Source organism: Sander lucioperca, chromosome 6, assembly GCF_008315115.2.
Source record: "Sander lucioperca isolate FBNREF2018 chromosome 6, SLUC_FBN_1.2, whole genome shotgun sequence".
Taxonomy (NCBI): domain Eukaryota; kingdom Metazoa; phylum Chordata; class Actinopteri; order Perciformes; family Percidae; genus Sander; species Sander lucioperca.
In genome coordinates, this window is record NC_050178.1 from 11,635,508 (window position 1) to 11,653,297 (window position 17,790).

The following is a 17,790-nucleotide window of genomic DNA, read 5'->3' on the forward strand; positions in this document are numbered from 1 at the left end:
TTCTCTAATCATTTCCAACAAGTTTCCTGGAAAGAACTGTCATTTGGTACTAATTTAGGAAAACACACACAAGCAAGAATGGGAAAAAGTGTCCACATACATGCACATTATATATAACAAATAAAGCTTCCAATAATAATTGAATGACTAATGAATATTTACTTAGGTTTAAATTGAACATTTCTTTAAAGGAAATTCCAATTTTCCTCATAATTAGTGCCACATTAAAAATATATTTTCATAGTAAAAGGTTACCAAGAATTTAGAGTACAATTCATAAAGCACTGTAAACTACTCTACTCTAAAGCAGAAAGCTAATATAGCTCCAAATTGATTGAATTATTTTCCACTACAGTTTCACTCAGCTGCTGAACATATGAAGTCTTTTGGCAGCAAACCAGTGAGAATCTGGAGACAGCAGAAGCCCTATTAATTTGGCTCAGACGGACCCAAGAGTACAGAACAGTATCCCTGCACTTTCATAATAGAAATACCAGTCTATAATACTGATCTTGTAGCTATTTGACTTGAAGTTGCTTACATAGTGATGTGGGGCAGCATGCCAGAGATATACAGGTTACAGAGACACATGGGTTCACACAGAGGCTGACAAAATTAGCCTCAGCGCTCCATCTCGCTCGGTTTATTTTGGGAACAAGTGGCTCGACCGGCAAAATGTGCTTTTACAGTATGTCACCGTAGAAAAACTGAGCGAGGGAAATGAAGATCACAGATGAAAATGGGGGCAAATGCAAATAGAAGAGGAGATGTCTTTGTCATCTACACTTTAAAGAATCCAAACCACCACTGTTTCCCTCCCTCTGTTCCTCATCATGTTCAGATTGTATGAACCAGAGTTTGGTGGCAGATTTTGTGCAAGAATACTGTTCCTTAGTACACACCCTCTTTTCACTGTGTAGAGATAGTAAGGAAGTGTGCTGCATAATGAGTGACCCAGCTCTAGAATCTGACTCTTCGAGTGGGGCGGCCTCTAGTGTTACAACTGAGAAACGACATCTACAGGCCTACTGAAAATGGGAGGATTGAAAGAGCTGTTTGATATGAGTACATTCATAAATTTCTACCTCCACATCTAAAAGATGAAAAGAAAGATCAAGACAGGTAACTGCCCATTTGATTTACAATCCTATGACTAGATATTTCTGCCATTTTGTGCCATCTGTTTGCACAATTTGTGTCGTTTAGCTTTAACCTGTGGGCTGGGAGCCATAATGGGTCTCAGGCCTACTTCTGGTGGGCCCCTGGAGGCTGCAATAGGGTCATGGAGCGAGAGACTTTGTCTAATTTAGGTCCTTCACCGAGGAAGTTTCAAACCTCCCTCCAATGAAAACCATCATTAAATCGCTGATAATGTAATAAGTGCACATATTAAATATACATCATATGTTTGAATCTTAAAAATTCTATTTTCTTGCAGTTACCTTGACATATGAAATGAGAAGTAATGTCACACGATGTTAGTAAACTGCACACACTGTACTCATGTTTAATCAATTGGGTGAAAGAGGTGTTCACTTTTAATGTCAGTGTTCACTTTTCTTTTTGCTGGTGATTAGATGAGATGTTTGTGTTTTCCGCTTACTGTGTGTTTATTTGAGCAAAAAAATGTCAAATGTGCAAAGTCTCTATTGATGGCAATGTGGGTCTTGTTGAGATATTTTTATCATTCAGAAGTGTTCTGTTATAGTTTAATTATCATAGTTTAGAAATGTCATTGTAGGTCAGAAGACAACAGGAAACAGCTGCGAGATAGCCGTTGGATATAAGTAGGCATTGAAAAGGACAACAAGAGCAAGAAGGAGGAAGTGGAACCAAACAGACTCCTGACGAGGGGGTGCATGGAGACCAACGCACACACACACACATACTTTCTGCCTGGCAACAGGACCTGGGGCACAGTATAAATAGGGTAGGGTCAGATAGATCGAGGCGCTTGAACTCTCAAAGTCTGAGTGGACCTGGGTCTCGTGTTTTCTCTGATTGATAGGGATACTTAGCCTTGATTCAAGAGCCCACATACATGTGTTCTGTCATTTTCTTACAATACTGTTTACTAAATTGTTAACTGAGAATCTCGTCTCCTTGAGTCATTTCAGTGTACTGGTTGAGGATCAACGAACATGCAGAGGAAGGGCTCAGGGGAGTTTAGAGGGGAGTCAGATTAATTCGGCCCACGGGCCTGAAGGTCCAAAACCGAGCCACATCCTCTTCAGTCTGTCTGTGGGTCGGTCTACCACTTTGGTCCAGACTTAAATACCTCAACAACTGTTGGATGAATTGATTTTGCACAGGCGTTCATGGTCCCCAGACAAAGCGACTGACTTTGGTGATCCCCTGACGTTTCCTCTAGCACAACCATGAGGTTCACATTTGTGGTTTTGAGTGAAATGTCTCAACAATCGATTATCTAAGTATTCATGTCCCCCTTAGGATGAACTATAATCCCTTTGGTGATCCTCTGACTTTATATCCAGTGTCATTGTCAGGGTAAATGGTTCCAATACTTTAGTTTATGACCAAATACCTGATATCTAATGACTGAAAACCTGCCATAGCTGCACTGTGTTTAATGCTAATTAGCAAATGTTAGCATGTCAACACACCAAAGTAAGATGGTGAACATGTAAGACATTATACCTGCTAAACATAAGCATGTTAGCATTATCATTGTGAGCTTGTTAGCATGGCTTTATTCTTTCATATTATATTTGAGGCTCATTAGACTTCCTGGTTCACCTTTATGAAATCTCTGTTTCATCTAGTATGATTTATTGCTATGAAGTCCAGCACGAAGCAATCACTAAATATCCTCTGGCTAAAAAATTAGATCCCATCAAAACTTTACTCCATCACCACTCCCTCCCCCGAGCGGGAAGCAAATAGGCACAACGGGATGGAAAGTTCATAAAAAGGCACAATGCTTTAGTGATGCAGCATCTCTGACTCATGTGGTGGGTCTAAGCGTTGATGGAGCACTGCATGGCCGCTATTACGTCAAGGGTAACGCCAAAGGCAATGAAATGGTGTGTCCTCCTTAAAGGGAGCCTCGCTGCTGTTTGATTCAGAGATTTTGGCAACGTTCCCACAAGGTTTAATATGTGTAATGGTGTAACTGGCACTCACACCACTGTCCTGTCGTTGCTTTTCATTAACAAATGTTTCACTGCTAAATCAGCTGGATGCACTGTCTGAGTACACTCTTCATTTGCCAAATACTTGGGCTGTTAAGGTGGTATGAGGAGGTCTTACTGCTATGTACAGTTCAAGCCATTCTTTCTCATGTTTTTTGAACAGCTTAAATAACGTTTAAATGCCAAATATTGTCCCTGAGGTCTCTTATTAATCTGCCTTCACAGTTATAATATCTAAAACAGTTTGGAATTATTAGATTGTCTATATTCCAGGCTACTTCACATAGGCTGATGTAAACAGTGATTCCCACAAAGCAGCCACGTACTGTATGGATTTCCCCGGAGAGACCTGCAGTGGCAGTGTGATGCAGCTCTGTCCAGCTGTCCAGTATAAGGACTATGGTAGTCTATTGATTTCAGATGACAGAATGAGACTTAATTACGTCTGTTTAATTGTTTGAGGCACTGAGTTGTTGAGTGGAATTAAAAACGAGAAAAAAAATTGCCTACATCTTCCGACATGCATGTTTAATTAGATCTGTTTTCTGCTGATATTTCATCTGACATGACCAATCATGAAAGAAACGCTCGTAGAACTGAATGTTGTGTCTGCAGGCGGCATCATGCTGGATTCAATGCTCTTCAACAATATACAGTTTGACTCCTGCTTGACTTTTACACTTTTTGTTTAATTAGACGACTCTGTAATCTCTAGTCTCCCTAATGAAGCAGCAGCAGCAGCAGCAGCAGCAGCAGTGATCCGTGTCTGTCCTGCAGCTCATCACCTTCTGCTCTTTTAAATTATTCACCAGTCACATGTTAGATGCCTGTAAACAAGAAAGGGAGGAACTAGTTGCCTTTTTTATGCTGCTGAGTCTGCTGGAGCTTTACATCAACTGCTGCTGAAAAAAAAAAAAAAAAAACTTCCCATCTGTGTTCTGCCTGCCTCTATACTGCAGCAAAACCAGCCCAAGCAGACCGGTAACACCGCGTCACCAATCCCCCCCCCTCCTCATTCTATCCTCTCAGGTCCTCACACCTCACTGCACTCAGGTTCCTGCAGAGCTCCTGCAGCAGGGAGGCACAGGTGCTAAAATCTGTGAGAGCTACTGCAGACTGCTGGTCACCATCTTCACCTCTCCATTGACCACTCATTGATTTGTACTGCTTTCATTTCCCTCATATCTCCTTGCTCTCTTGCTCCCTTCCCTCCTGCGTCTAATTCTCAAAGCTCAGCACTCCCTGGCTGCCTGTACTGAGGGAAGAAGTGATGGAGCAAGAAAGAAAAGAGGAGGAGCATGGTTGTTAGTGCGCCACAGAAAAAAACTACCCCCCCCCCCTCTCCCTACCTACCCAATTGATGACAAGGAGGGTTTTTATTGAGTAGCTCCTCAGCCAATGAGCGAACAGTGCCGGGAAATACAGCAGGAGAACTGCACCGGCTCTGATGCTTGCGCTGATTTCAGTGTGTGAGAACAATGTTAATCTGTGTGAGTGTTTCCTCTCCTCTCTGCCTGATCTGAGTGCACGTCAGCAGCACACTGAGCCAAGAAAAGTCTTGTTTGAGAGTGTCTGCTTCTTGGACAGAAACACCCCCCCAGGAGAAACTGGGATCTTCCAGCTCTGGGGTTTTGAGATGTCTTTTGAGAGTAGGATAAACCAGAGTGCAGATTGTTAATATTTTTTTTTTCTTCCTGCATATCTGACCCTGTTCTCTGCTTCCACTCCTTGTTTGGGAGGCAGCACATCTCTCTTCCAGGTAAGCAGCATTTGTTTCTCCCCTCTCTGTCCAAGACAGCATCATCAGTTACTGGGGCTCTGCTGCGTGCCAGGTTGTCACAGAGGCACCTAGCCTCATTACACACATCCTGTCTGAATGTGAAGGAAAAAAAGCTCTGCAGAGAGGGAAAGAGAGAATAAATGGCTCAGGGGTAATTAGAGCAGACAGTGTTAGCGTTTTGCCAGTCGCCTCTCATTTTAATGCAGAGATTCCTGAAGTAATCTCAAATCTGCCAGAGTGGAACTTTTACAGCATGCCGGTAAGCCGTCATGCTTAAGCACTGTAGAATCATGTAGTGCTACAGTATTATGTTATATATGTGTGAGGATAGAACTTGAGATGGGGATTTCTTGCACTATAGAAGGAACAGTAACGGCACTTTTCTTTGGCGGTTTATAATCTGGATATGGGAATTGATTAAAAGTGAGAGAGATTTGAATTTTTTTTTTATACACAATGAACATTTTCTTCTTTTCATCTGTACTTCTTTACTGGGGCTTTTTACAGTGTGTCAGTCTTTAGATGGAGGATGAGGGGCAGCTCTCTGAGGGAGTATAGTCAAATCTGCTGAGCCAGCAGGAGTGAAGGGCCCACGTAAGAGTCTGCAGAGCTCACTGTGTTCATATGCATCTGTTAAGCCAGTGAATTTATGCCAATTCCATTACAGCCGTTTCTTAAAATGCATTTTGGTAAAAACATTCCCTTTACTGACTGTAGTGGAAGTTGGTTGAAGATAAAGCTGTCATTAAATGTTGCGCATTACAGCCTCTGATGGACACTGAATACACTGAAGCTTGACATTTGATTCATTTTCCTGTCATTTAGTTCAGCTCACTCTTTATTTGGCCTCACAGAAAAGCGATTAAGACATATTAAGACTTCAATGAATGATCCATGTTGGTACTATATTATCCTGGGCTGATTATGATGCAGTGGTATGGACAGATCAGGTGGTGGAGTGGTTTCTTTATTCCATGGGGATGTTATGAGTACATACCCGGGACACTCCTGAGTGTGTGAGCCAAATGAGGACTTCCTTTTGGCATCAGCAGAGATGGATCAGGGAGTGTGTAGCTGCAGTATGTCAGCACTCACACACACACACATACTGACACAGCTTTCCTCTTCCACAATGTTCGTCCTTGCCTTGGTGCATTTAGTGCTGCAATAGACGTTTAACAGGTTCAAAGTGGCATATCTTCATATCACAGATAGTACAGTGCATGTGTGACCTGATAATGCAATACGAGATGTGTATGCTTCTATTTATCGATATACACTTTAAATGTTTTCCCTCTATTACCTTTTTGTTTAACACAGTCATGATTAAGTAGCTAATGTGACTAATTAAAAAGGGTTAGAGAGAGAGCACAAGATGAATTGCATAGTACAAAGCATATTTCATATTTATTAAACTGTCTGTAGGTGTTGGATTATGACAGACCTTCTCTCCTTATCATTTTGTATCTAAAAATGTGGTTTCTTACCATTGATAATTGACATTGCTGGTTTTGAGTGAATGTCTCTACAACTGTTGGATGGACTACCATGAAATTTAGTTCAGAAATTCGTCTCCCCCTCAGGATGAACTGTAACAGCTTTAGTGATTCCTTATCTTACATTTCATCTTGCTCCATCATGTCAAAAACCAAACACCTGCAAAATGACATTCCTATCAGCCTCAGCTGTACTTCGTGTTTAGTAATTATTATCAAATGTTAGCATTCTAACAGTCTAAACTAAGATGGGGGACATTACACTTGCTAAACATCAGCATGCTAGCATTGTCATCGTGAGCATGTTAGCATGTTGACGTTAGCATTTAGCTGAAAGCACCGCTGTGCCTAGCTTATTTAGTTGTGTTTGCATTTTCTTCTTTAGTTTTCTTATTGTTGGCACAACAACGTCTGAGCCCACTGGTCACCTCCCACATTGGATAAATTATATTAATGGTTGATATCAGCCTCCTGAACCTACCAGTAGGTTTGGTAGGCCCCTACTGGTCCATTTGTACGTGACTGTATGTGGCTTGTTGAAAGTGAAATTGGTTGAGGAATGTTGGAAAGCTAAATATCAGTGATGTTTCAGTCCATGTTGTGGACAGTTCTTGCAGTTCGTCAGGAGGCCTCATTTGAGCTCCTTCAAGTTTCCACCTTACTGCTCCTCCTGTGGAGAGGTGTTCATGCCCGGAGGACTTCTGCTGCTTGATGGTTCATGAAATGGGATTCTGTACTGCAGCCTATAATCCTGTCCTCACTGAGATCCTCTTTCACAGGCTGTCAGGTTCATCAATGTACATGAAGCACACCGATGATGTTTCTCATTTATACTTATTTATTTAGAGTATGCCTGGATCATCAATAAAACAAAAACAACAAAACAAAGCCCTTTTAACACATGCCGTCTATCCCTGAAATGTTCAGGAACATTTCCTGCTTGGGGTTGTGTGTGAATGGGAACAGGGATTGATTTTCGGGGAAATCTGTACTGCCAATTTCCCACCTCAAGACTTCGTAATAGTTCAGGGAAAATGCCGATACGGCTGTGTTGTAAATGAAAGCATTACCATTGCAAGGACAAGCACGTAAAGGGTTACGTCTGTCTGAAGACGTCTGTCTGTTCTTGCTTTCATGTGGAGTGAGCGAACCAATTACAAAACTCTGCTGGTGACCTATTTGAATCCGCGACTTGTTTATGGTTTAGCATTCAAGCCAATGCTTTCGCAATTACTCTGGAAAACTAGTTTAATATTAAATATGTTACATAGGCACAAGTCAAAAACAGCTCCTAGCCCGCTTACTAAAATAATAAGAGATTGCTTCCACCAGGTACACGTACATCTGGCCTTGCCTCATCTTCTTCTACTGTTGAGTTTTATGGCAGTTGGCATCCACAAGTGTTCCTGCCATCTGCTTCTTGTCCAATCTATTCCGAAATAGCCATGGCATGTGTGAAATAGTGCAAGATGTTCCTGGATGTTGTGCATGTGTAAAAAGTGAAAATCACTAGCAGTTTTTGGAAGTTTCCCTGTCAAAATTGCTGAACTGATGTGTTTCCTTCAGTTGGAGACAACAGACAAAGACAACACTTCTCTGCCCGAGGATACAGTAGAATACATTTCTTTTAAGGTTCGACCTGCCTAGAAAAGGTGATGTGGATCATTACACAGCCTAACTGCATTCAAACTGTGAGCAAACACAATCAACAAGCCATTAAATGTTGACCAAGATTTAGCTTTTTGTGGTCAGTTAGCGTATCGAAAAAGATGAAAAAGAAAAAGGATGATGCTTAACCCTTCATGCCTACCCACAAGATGCATCAGGTCAAATCCACAGCACAGACGTAAAATCAGACGGAGAGGGGGAAGTTACAAGAGGTCATACAGGTTGAAAAGGAAAGTGTTGCAACCAGATTTACTGAGAACTAGAGCTGTAATTATCACTCTGTTGACTCTACAGAGCATGTTAGCATTTACAGTATCAGCTCAGGTTCCCACTCACCGCTCTCGTCAGCATTGTTTCCAGGCAGCAAAAAATATCTGATAAACCGACTGTACACTACCTGCCCATCACCACATGGCAGACAGATACATATGGATTTCCACACTGATAAAAAATCCAACATTATGGGCGCCTGGGTAGCTCATCTGGTAGAGCAGGCGCCCATATATAGAGGTTTAGACCTCGATGCAGCGGCCGCAGGATCGACTCTGCCCTGTGGCCCTTTGCTGCATGTCGTTCCCCCCTCTCTCTCCCCTTTCATGTCTTCAGTCGCCCTATATAAATAAAGGCCTAAAAAATGCCCAAAAATGATCTTAAAAAAAAAAAAAATCAAACATATTATATATTACCGTAGTACATTGGTCTGCCATGTGCTTTATTTATTTGCCTCAGTGAAGACTACAGTACGCACATGACTGTATTGACTGTCAGTTTCAGCCCAACCTCTGCAGTCTCTTGCAGAGGAGGATCAATACCTTTCAGCAGATCAATTTTGACTGCTTCATGGTGAATTAATATATTTAAGTACCAGATCGAAGCGGCAACAATCAGTAGGGTAGTATGTGTGCATCTCAGGAGGTAAAGGAACATTTTTTCGAATTTCTAGTGAAGTACATACCAAATAAGCAGCAGCTGTCTCAGCTTTTGAGTAATTGGTACCAGCGTTGGATTAAGTATTACGATCCTTTACAAAGCTATTAGCAATATATATTTTTTTTATAATAACACTGTATAAATATCAACAGAATCTGCAGCTCCCCTTAACTTTACAGAGCTTTATACTGAGTTTCAACTCATTGTTTAGCTGTGTGGCACACAAATTTGCTGTTTTGGTTCACTTTCACCGCTCCCATAGCGTAGTTTTCAGGCTGCAGCAGGCATCTGGTTTCAGAGAAAAAGCTCTAAATACCTTCTGTACACTGCCGGTTCAGCACCAAACTGCACACAGACACAGTTAGAGATTAGCTGGTGAACATAGTGGAGCATTTTGCAGCTAAAGAGCCAGATATTTCTCTCAGGAGTTGGTAGAGACCAAAGCAGAGCTGAAAGAGAGTGGATATTGGAGGCCAGAAACACAACTCAAAATAAATGGCAACATAAATCATGTGATTGACGATTCATGTGGTATAAAAGAAGAAAAAATAAAGTTCTGACACAAATTAATATTCATATTTTGTATTTTTACACTAATCTTCTGCCTTCTGCTATCTCTTTAGGCCTCAAAGTTTAGAGGGGAAATGTTTCAACAACTCATAGACATCTGTCACATGACAAGGGGCTCCAAATAAATACTGTCTTTTGTAAGTAATTGTGCTTCAGTTAAATGTAGTGGAGTAAAACTGAGTAAAAAGTATACTATTTCCATCTGAAATGTTGTGGTAAAGAATTAAAGAGTATTTTAATACTCAAGTATCACTAAATTGCACTTAACGTTGTTAACAGTGATACAGCAAGTGACACTTTTGTTACCCACTGGTAAGCCAGAGGTGTATAAACTGTAGGGACGACCTTCTGTCGTACATGCTGAAATGTGCATGAAGTCTCCTTTAAGCATGCAGAGCCATTTTACTGACAGTGGTAACCTCTGTAAGAGACTGTATATATAGTGCCCTCAACTGGTCACTCTGAGTGCTTGACTCTTAGCTCATTTCATCCCGAGGCATGATAAACAGTAAATAAATATTATTTCTATTTCTGAACTGAAAAACCTATTTAAAACATCACATTAAATAAAGTGATCTATTGGTTATAATAACAGAACAAAGAGGATCTTTCTGCCTTTTTATCTGGGTTGATGCAGCATTTTGCTGATGAAGGGCTTTCTTAATGATATCAATTTGTCTTCTCCTCTCCCAGCACCAAACCCCTGACAGATTTAGAAATTTGCTGGAGCAGAAAATGGAAGATGCCACGATTGACACATCTGGTTCTTGTATTTATTGCTTTGCCTTTAGTAATACACCCTTACAATGTTTTGCTTCCAAATGCATCCACATCACTTCATGTGCGTTTTAACAAGGCATAGAAGGTGGTAGGGAAATGACTGCTCACTGTTTAATTAGCAAGCGTCTCGAATAAAATCTGATGTGAAATGGTTTCGAGGCCAGAGGAAAATAAGTCTGTGCAGAAGGATCAGATAATTACTCACTGTACTCGTGTCCCTTCTTGCTTCTTGTTACTCAGTACTACTCCGCCATATTGCCCCAGATCTGTGCAGTTGGGCAACACCTCCTTCACTGATGATATGTATTCCCTCCTTCTCTTATTTCTCCCTCTCTGTCTCTAAATGTCACTTTCTCCCTCCCTAAATGCACCAATATCCAGATCTAGTTGTTCTGGCTATTTTCAGCACCAGGAAGAAGAAGAAAAAAGCGTGTATGTGTACATGATGATGTGTACAATTAATCTTTATCTGGCTTATTTGTGTTTACCTGTGCAGTGCCCGTTGAAAAATGGCCTGTTCAGATTGATTGCTTGGCCTCCGGTGTTGCTGCTTGCAGCTTTCTTGAGAGCCGCTCATTCAAACAACTTCACACAATGTGCCTCCTTGGGTCCTGAGGAGTACACCTGCCATGACATACCGGTAGTTACATCTTCTAGCATTGCTAGAAGATACGCGTCATTTGCTAACAGCTAGCTATTTGGAAACAGGCTATTACCGGGAACAAAAGTGTTCATTTTGAATTTTTGTTATATCGCTGATGCTTGAAATGTTTTAGTTTGCTACAATGTAACATCCCCGGTCTCTCTTTCTTCATCTGTTTTTTAATGTACCATAGCGAGCAAAGAAGAGCAAGCTGTACGCAGCATGCCGTTCGGTGGTGTAACAGGTAATAGGGGTCCCCTCTCAATACACTACACAGTGTTTACATAACACACTACTATTAAATATGTCCTGTTGATATCAAGAGCTCACATTCAACTTCCTTGGGTCCTCAGCAATACATCCGCCAAGTAAGTCGATGGAGAGACAGACAGACAGAGACTCCTTCCTTTTAGTTAGATGGTGTGGAAAGAGGTTAGGAGAAAAGGAAAATGACTCAAGTGTTAGATTGGTCCAATCTGATAAACCTTGAGAGGTAAGAAAACCCTTGCACAAAAACTCCAGAGAGACAAACATCATGTCTGTGCGCTGAATGCCTGTTATAGGTTACAATTATTCCTATTATTTCCATGCAGTGCTATATATTAGCTAAGTTACAGGGAAGTTGTCTTTTTTTATATGTCAAGCTTTCAATTCCACTTTTTGAAGATGTTCCGGTCTCATTTTTCATTACCACACAAAAATGTTTGTGGCCGTTATGGTTTGCCTTTAAGCGAATGTATGTGCACCAACTCACAGGGGAAATTTAGTAGAAAGACATTATGCAGTTAATTACTTTTGTTAGTTTTACCCTTGTGATTAGAATTGTTTTTCGCTTCTTTCATGACGTAAGGAGATGGTAATATACTGTGGCATTTATGACTAATTCTCAGTGGACAAGCATGCATTTGGTTTGGGTGATGGTTTGATTGTTTGAAAGCATTTTATAAATGGGTATCTTCAAGAGCTACATTTGTATTCATGTTAATTGTTTTATTTTAAAGGTATCTCCCTCCTGTAGTGGACAGTCCTGGTTGAGTTCAGAAGGCAGCTGTTCTGTATCTTCTCTTCTCACTTTGACAATATTCAGCACCTTCACAACTCATATATTTCACACATGCATGGATTGCTTTAATTGCTGACACTGATCATTTCCACGCTCTATCGTTAGGGGTAAGTTTAGTTAAAGCAAGTTAGAATAGAAAAGTTTGGATTGAGATTGTCTGCCCTGTAATGAGTGCAGGACTAGTATTCACTGGCAGATCATAGAAAGCTCATATACCTGAATAACACATCAGGAGACATTTTTAAATGTAGAAAAAACACAGGTGTAAATAATAAAAGCAATCTTGGCTGAATCCATTTTCAGGGTCCTGGTATTGTGCATACTGGCTCACTGTCATGGTTTACTGGGACACTTGAATAGAACAAAGTCATCATTAATGTTATTAGTAACACCTGTGCTTTTCCTACTATGACAAGTAAAAACGTGCTATGAAAAAGGCTTATTTAGATGGCATTTATGCAAAAAAAGATATGACCCCTGTGAAAATTGAGGTCTATATGTTTTTAGCCCATTATTGACAGTGTCCATGTGGAACTTAGCAGTGAGCTTTGTTTCTGCCACATTGTCTTTATTTATACTACCAGTGAGGGGCGGCAAACTCATACATGTTCAAATCCTACACATACTACTTTAATGGCCCCTTTTACATGAGAGACATTTGGACATATTAGAGCAGGAATTAATAATTACTATATCCCATTTCATTTAACCAACTCCAGGGCCTTGGATGAGTGCATGATGGCTCACTGGCATGGCCTCCTGAAACATCTTAAGACCTAGTCCACACCCACACAGGTATTTTTTCAAAACGTAGATTTTTCTATGAGGGAGCCTGGGGGGCTTCTTTTTTTTGTTTTTAACGAATGAAGGAAAAATCCAGTTTTTTAAAATACCTATGTACATGTGGACTAGGCCAAAGACACCCATAGTCCACCCACATAGGTGTTTTTACTTAGGCTTTGTTTCCTGATTGGATGTCTTCTCTGGAATTTGTGGTGTGTAGAGCTTCATTTAAAGTAAATCACTTTACTGTCAGTTTTGTTGCACCGGTTAAAGAAAGAAAGACAGGCAGACAGACAGAAAGCTGTATGGTAAATTTGTTTCCACATTCTGTATACACATAAGAACCAAGGAACATCAATCTCAAAAACATAGCCGCAAGGAACACAATACAGTCACAAGAACATGAGTCAACTGAGTATTATTGCTACAGTTTGTTGAGGGCAGTGATGGCAGAGGGCCATCTGTAGCATGCTTTTTTACAGATCAGAGATCTGTGTCAGCGGCCAGATGGGAGTACACTGAAGCATGAGTTCAGGGGGTGGGTAGAGTCGTCTGCTGTAGTGAGTGCTTTGTGTGTGATGGCCAGTGTCCATGAGGGTTGGAGAAATAATTGAATGTGATTCATGTACAGGAGGTAACATGTACAGGAGGTCTAATCATTCAGAATATGTTAGGCAAGGCAATTTTATATAACACATTTCAGATCCAAAGGCAATTTAAAGTGCTTTACATAAAGCATCAACATACAAAACAAATAAGACAATTTATAAAAGAAAGAATAATAATAATAATAAAAAAAAAAAACAGCTACGTGTGTGTGTATATGGCCTTAAAATGAGCCCTTGTTAATGTTATTAGTTCCACCTTTCCTGTTATTATGACAAGTCAAAATGTTTGTTATAAACCTTCTATTCCAGTTTTAGGGAAGCCATGTATAAAGGAATATAATTATGAATAAAATGTTGCTTTGAGGTTTAAGGTGCTTACCAAGAACAGCAACAGGCCTATAGTTTGAGTCCAGCTCTGTCCTCTCATTTCCTGTCCTCTCTTCACCATCAAAATATCACTGGAGGCCTAGGATGCCCTTAAACATACAGCTTTAAATGTAATTTTATATCTGTACAGTCTGACTAATTGTTTAGTTTTGGTCATCCTACTCACTTCCCCCTCAAATGATTTTTCTACACACCTTCAACATGTTTGGGCTTTTGATAGTCCATGCAGCTGTATTTTCTTTGTTTGCTTTATTAATAAACTATGTTTTGTGGGCAAATTGTTTAATTTAGTTGATATTGATCATGTTAATAATGACCGACCACAGCTCAGACATGTACACACAAACATAGAGGCAAACACAGACACGCTGTCACCTTGTTGACTAACTGCTACTTCCAAGGAAGACACCCAAACACTGCAACTGATATACAGAGCCAACTAAGACCATATGGTGCTTTCTGTTTACTGTTGTCTACGCTGCAGTAATGACCGGCCAGAGTAGTGCCTTGTGTGTGTGTGTGTGTGTGTGTGTGTGTGTGTGTGTGTGTGTGTGTGTGTGCATGTATGTGAGAGAGAGAGAGATGGTCGGGAGGCTAGAATGATAAGGGTAAAAGATAAAAGCAATGACGAGAGGAAGAAGCGAGGCATGGCAGGAAATGGAGGAAGAGTGTGAGCAGCTGACAGTTGAACAAACTGCCTTCAAGCTTTGTTTCTCTCGTACACCCCTGCATTGCAGCACTCCCTGCAGGAGCTGAGAGGGTGCAGTCTTTTCTACATCCTCTCTGCTGCCTCAGAGGAGACGAATAATCTCGACTAAAACGTCCCAGCACACGTTGGCAGCAGCAGCTGTCCTTGGTTTATGTTGGTTATCTGGGGCTTTGATAGTGGTTGTGTTACTTTTATTCGCTGTCCCAGCACAGCATAGTCCTCAGGCCTGACTCATCTTGTGGAGAGGACGACTAGTAGAGACAGAGAGAGAGAGAGAGAGAGAGAGAGAGAGAGAGAGAGAGAGAGAGCGAGAGAGAGAGAGTTTTACTCATTCGCAGATGCTCTGAGAAAATGAGAGAGTCAGGGAAGAGCTGGAGTATCCCACAATGCACTGGGAGTTCGAGTGAACCAATCCTACTGTACTATCACTACTTTGGATGATAATGCAGCTGAATTGTGACCTTGCACTAAACTCTGCCAGGCACCAAACCTGCTGAGTCAAGAAGCAAGAAGTGATTTATCAAATCTGGTCGAGAACATTAGCTGATTACATCTGCATCCGCATCCAGAGGAATGGAAAATCTGTAACATTACTTTGTTATCATTAGCAAATGTGTCATCTGGCTGCTATTGATAATAAGCGAATGATGAATGTTACATTTTTGTTGAAATTGTTCATGCCTATGGATGTTCAGGGCTGCTGATATTATTGTTATTTAATATACTGTATATACGAAGGGTATTTGAAAAGAATTGCTGACAATTATTTCATTAGAACATTTTAAATCTGATAAACACTTCAGCATTGCAGGAGTTACAGAGAATTTTTAGCTGGTGGCAAAACTCTTTTACTGATTAAATGTTGCTTTTTATTTAGGGATATACTGTGTGTATATATATATATATATATATATATATATATATATATATATATATATATATATATATATATATATATATATATATATATATGTATTGTTGTTGTTAAAAGTAAAAGTACTGTACAAGAGGTTTTTATCTATCATCTTTTCTGCTTTCCATAAATCTAAAATGCTTTAAAAATGCTGAAGGTAAATGCAGTGGAATCTCTGTATTTACTAAAAAATGTCATTCAAACGTTTTTTTTTCTAATCACCCATAATGCAGCCTTACAGGATTTTCTACAAAGCAAAGTAAAATGTGACTTCACTTTGAATAATATGAATGCTAGTTAGTTTGGCTCTCTGCCCTTCTAACATTTCCTCCATTCTTCCTGTTTGCAATTTATTTCACAATGGAGTCTGGGTTTACTGTGTCCTAAATCTACTTTCGAGTGAATTAAGTTATTGTTGATGCCAAGTTTCCTCCTCTGCCAATGCAGATTTACAGTGAATGCTGCCATTCTTAGTATTAAATGTCATTACTGACTGTAGGAACTTTCCATTGAGACAGCACAATGGATCAGTGAGCTAGGAGTGAGTGAGTCCTTACAGCAAACGCTCACTCTGCTGTCCTGTATAGCCTACCCTAACCTTTAAAGGGGGTCACTAAAGCTGTGTGTAATGGTCTGAGTCTGAATCTGTCTGACCAGTTATAACAATTGTATTTTTCGTCTACGATTCATATTTCGTTCACTAGAAGAGCATTAAGACATTAACAAAATCCACCTACCAGCGCCTCCTAATTTCACTTACAATTAGCTCCAGGAAATCACTTTAAGCTTGACGCTGCAGTCACAAAATAGTCTGACACATAACCCTTTGTAAAAACCACAATCAGGGTTTTCCCTCCCATTTTAAGGCTTAGGTGCAGCACCCAAGCCGTTTTGGGCAGGACCTAAGCTAAATAAATGTAACTAAATTACTTTTTTCAGATCTAATGATTGTAGTCCCCATTGGACTTCTTCAGCAAATTTTATCTTTAATCTTTTTGAGTGTTATTTATTTATTATCTGCTTTAACGTTTCCAATGTTTTAGACACAGATATAGTGGTAATAATGGTCCAAAATTATGCGAAATTGCATTTTTTTAATGTAACATTTTCTTGAGGGAGGACCCCTAAACTCGCCCGCCAAATATGTGCACCTAGCTCTTCTACAAACCTAGGGAAAACACTGACAATCTTTCATTTTTACTTCTGTAACAAGCAAGATATTACATTACGTGTTTATTAGTGAGTTTTAGGGGTGCTTGTAGGTGGATTTTGTTACCTTCAGACAACTGTTTCCCCTCACTTTACCTTTGTTTTCAGTCTTTATGCTAAGCTAAGCTAACTGCCGCTAGGCTCCATTCATATCTGTCCGTTCAACATGAGAATGTTATTGATCTTCTCATCTCCATCTATCTGATCCATCTGATTGAACTTTGACACACAAAATTGTGAAGTTCGACAATGTCCAGCTGGTTTAGAGAGGAGGTTGGAGTGACTGCTTATTCAGGACTTATTGTATGTATTCTTATTGATATAACTGCCAGGCAGAATATTGCAAGCAGCAGAGCAAGGAGTCATTGCCAATGACAAAGGTTACTGTCAATGAAGCATTTTTTAAGAAGCTGTATAATGTAACACATTGAGGGCAACTTCTGTTAGCCAGTTAGCCACGCTAGCACCACACCACGGTTAATGTTTACAACCCTATCCTACTTTATTTTCCATCCCACCTGCTTTTTGCCACGTCACGCAAGTAATGTGTTGCCAGGCAGAATCCGCTCTGACTGCATTAAACTCTTGGCAAGAAAGAGAAAAGAAAGCATATTTCCCAAAATGTAGATCCAAGGTTTCCTGTTTACTTTTACAGATGTGACAGTGACAATGCTTTACTCCATCTCTCAAGCTTGTTTACCCTTACCCTTTTGTCCTTAAACCACAAAACGGATGAAAGAAAAAATCCAACTGTAAGAAATTTAGACTTAAAGGCAAGTGAGATATCCACCCTTAATAAAGCAAGAGACCTTGGCGATCTTGAACAAAGTTGCAGCTAAATGTTTCATTTAAAAAGAGTAGTCTGTGTCACTTTAATTTTTGCTAGCAGATGAAAACTGATTTGGGGGGAAAACATGGAAGACAATTATCTCATAACTACGGAAGGGGTTTAGGGCCACGTGAAAAAATGTATTGAGTTCCTAGTTTAAAGTCAGAATTCTGACTTTAAACTTAAACTTAAAAATAAATACATTTTAGACTTAAAGGTGCAGTAGGTAAGACTTATAAAACTAACTTTCTGTCATATTTGCTGAAACTG

At 40.1% G+C, this 17,790-nt stretch overlaps 1 protein-coding gene across 2 annotated transcripts in view; it reads left to right on the forward strand.

Moving 5' to 3' along the window:
• The first annotated feature begins 4,584 nt into the window (after nucleotides 1-4,584).
• The window catches only part of LOC116051468 (synaptotagmin-2-like), a 31,388-nt gene continuing 18,182 nt past the window's right edge, over nucleotides 4,585-17,790 (forward strand). Inside the window, exon 1 of one of the 2 annotated variants that reach the window (XM_036002586.1) lies at nucleotides 4,585-4,911. The gene's annotated coding sequence lies outside the window, so the exon portion shown is untranslated. The remainder of the gene's footprint in view (nucleotides 4,912-17,790) is intronic. The other variant, XM_031301922.2, reaches the window with a different exon arrangement.